This window comes from Hipposideros armiger, unplaced genomic scaffold (genome assembly GCF_001890085.2).
Source record: "Hipposideros armiger isolate ML-2016 unplaced genomic scaffold, ASM189008v1 scaffold_614, whole genome shotgun sequence".
Lineage (NCBI taxonomy): Eukaryota > Metazoa > Chordata > Mammalia > Chiroptera > Hipposideridae > Hipposideros > Hipposideros armiger.
The window spans coordinates 18,478-21,589 of record NW_017731964.1 but is presented as its reverse complement, the minus strand read 5'-3'; positions in this window follow the sequence as shown (position 1 = coordinate 21,589).

The following is a 3,112-nucleotide window of genomic DNA, read 5'->3' as shown; positions in this document are numbered from 1 at the left end:
AAGCTTAAATCATTTAATAATCTCCACTTTTGGTCTATACTAAAATTTAAATTGAGTGGATTAACTAGTGTGTGACAACACCATCTCCTCCTGATACACACCTGGGCCTTTTATATTCACTTTTCAGAAGTTCGCATTATGAGGGAATGAACATACATTAAAAAGTAACAGAATAAACAGCATAAGTTCCAGAATCATTAATTCATAAAGTGACACTACTAAGAAAAGGGTCTTAAAAACATCAACATATTTACTTAACTTTTTTAAATCAGCAAGGTTTCTTGCTAATAATATATAAAAATATATGTGAAACAAGTGGAACAAATTGACTTAAATAATAGAATTTTTCTGAATATCAAGAAGAATATAGCAAAAGTCAACCAGAAAGTCATAGCAATGTCAAAAGCTGTTCTGAAACTTATTTTTTGGTTCTTATACTGAAAATCAACGCCTCATTCCTCACATTGCCAGTGATTCTCCTGTGGATGTTCTGGGCATATTTCAAAAGCATCACTTTCATTTTTGCTTTTGTTTTTGAAAAGACAGTAAAATACTTCATATCCACTGGTAATATTTAACATGCTCTCATGGATAATAGGACTGTTGTATTAAGTACAGACCCTGCAAAAACAAATCTATGTCCGAATAATAGTTTTCCTACTTATCTGGGATTGGTATAATTAAAGTGAAATGTAGTAGATAAAATAGTAAGTAAACATGGACTTAGTAAATGTAAATAGCACTTTAAATAATAAGATAATTATCACTTAGAAAAACTTAAAATATGAGGAAAGCAACCTATAAGTTATTAGTGCTGCAGTGTAGTGCTTTTATTTTGTGTACCATTTTTTTTATTAGTTTCAGGTCTACAAAACAATGCAATAGTTATACTTTTCATCCCTCATGACAACCCCCTCCCTCAATCCGCCACCCCACTCCCTCCCGATATCATACATATCTATTACAATTCCATTGACTCCACTCCCTACCTTGTACTCCACATCCCATGACTATATATATATATTAAATTACAGTTGACATACAATATTATTCGACGGCAGCTTCAGGTGTGCAGTAGTCAGGCCTCTACACTGTCCATGAAGTGGTCTTCCTAACAAGACATGTGTCCATCTGACACCCTAAAAAATATTTACAACATTATTGATTATATTCCCCTGTCTTTCGTATTCCTGTGGCAATATTGTAGTTACCTATTTATGCTGTCTAATCCCTTCCCCTCCTCTTTCCTCCCACACCCCTCCCTTCTAGCAACCATCAGTTCTTCCTCTATGTCTCTGGGACTATTTCTGTTTATGTTGCTTATTTATTCAGTTCTTTAGATTCCACATATAAGTGAGATCATGTGGTATTTGTCTTTCTACAACTGACTTATTGTATACCATTTTTTTATGGCGGCAGCTAAAAGATTAAACATAAACAAGAGCTTGTACTCTTAAAAACTGAGATCTATTATTCTACAAAAGTTTTTTTTTTTAGTGACTCCAAGGAAAGCAGCATGGAAAACTAAATTAGAACTAAGATGAAACAACTCTGAAAGGACAGGAGTAAAGAATAGAGAGGAGGAAAAACATGCAAGTTCTCCATAATCCAATAAAACACGGCACTTAAAAGAAAAAAAACCCTAAAAGATAAAGGTTCTTCAAATGGCAATGCAAATGAACACATGCTCACTCACACATATATGCATGCATGAGCGTGCACGCATGCACACACATGGGCACACCCTGGGGACCATATACACAGGCCAAAGCATGTATAGGGGCACACACTTGGACACAGATGTAAATTAAAATGTGAGTCAGCTGTGTTTGTACTTCCAGAAAAGTATGTATGATGACAGAAAGGTCTGTTTGGGCAGTGTGCTACCAGACAGGAAACAAACTATGCATCTCTTCGAAAGTCAACTTTCAAAAATGCCATTCTACGGGCAAATGTGCCTGCACTTGCAGGGCTGAGTTCTCCTATTCAGCAATCTCTGTCAGCCTCCAGGCATCTTGGGAGCACTTGGCGGCTATATTGCTCTTTCTATTCATAGGTCAGTACTTGTTTCATTTCAATTGCCAGGGATGAGGGCTTTGTGAGCTTTCCTTGTCATGGACTGTGGTTTCAGTTCAGAATTAGAGAACTTGGGTTTACTAGAATCAAACATTTTTTGAGCATGGATGTTGGAGACTGGAAATCTCCACAATCCGGCTTCTACTCCATAGGTACCTGACTCGTGTCAGGCTGAGTGGGACTCCATGCCTCGTGGTTTGCTGGCAGCAGCTGATCTGGACTGATGGGATTCTGCATGCAGTTCTGAGACAGGATCCTGGGTGAACTGAGACCAGATGCCAGGCCGAGGGAAAAAGGGCCCGCTGAGCTCAGGAAAGTGGAGGCAATTCTCATGATGACACAGTTTACATATCGTAACTGACATAGGAAAGGGTTTTGTTCCATAAATTGGGACCCAAGAACACTGACTGGGGAACATATGGGCCGTGACTCTCTTTATCCAGCTTTTTGTCTTTTTATTTATTCCTTACTAAATGCACCTTTGTGATGATGAAGAGCTTCTTTGGGTCCTGTAGCAAATGCTTAGGAAGCCAGTGGAGGTAGAGGAGAGAGACGAATGTAGGCTTCAGGTAGGGACAGTTTCTCCATCTCAAGTCATTTTTTTTTTCATAAAAATTCTTAATCTCCCAAACTGTTGCTATGGTCTTTCCCTCCTTCCTTGGCTAAAAGTGTTCACTTTCAAATTGGCAGAGAGACAGAGGGGAAAAGAGTTCCTTCGATCTCTCTGTATATCTGTATAAAATTGAAAGGATTAAAAACAGAAACAAAATAGAACTTCCAGTTTCCAAGTATAGTCTGTCCTCTGAGAGGGTCAAAGTGTTTGTGGTCTTGCTCATTGCAGTAGGGATGCTCTCACTTGCTTTGAAGCCCTGGTTTCACAAAATATTCAAATTGCAAAAAAGAAAGAAAAAAAACCCCCAAAAAAACCAGTTGCAAAATGTAAAAAATTCCCTGGCTGGATACCATGTCCCTTTCACCCTTGTTTCCTGGAACCAGGGAATGCCCCACCCCTCACACCCTCAAAAGATGGTTTCTA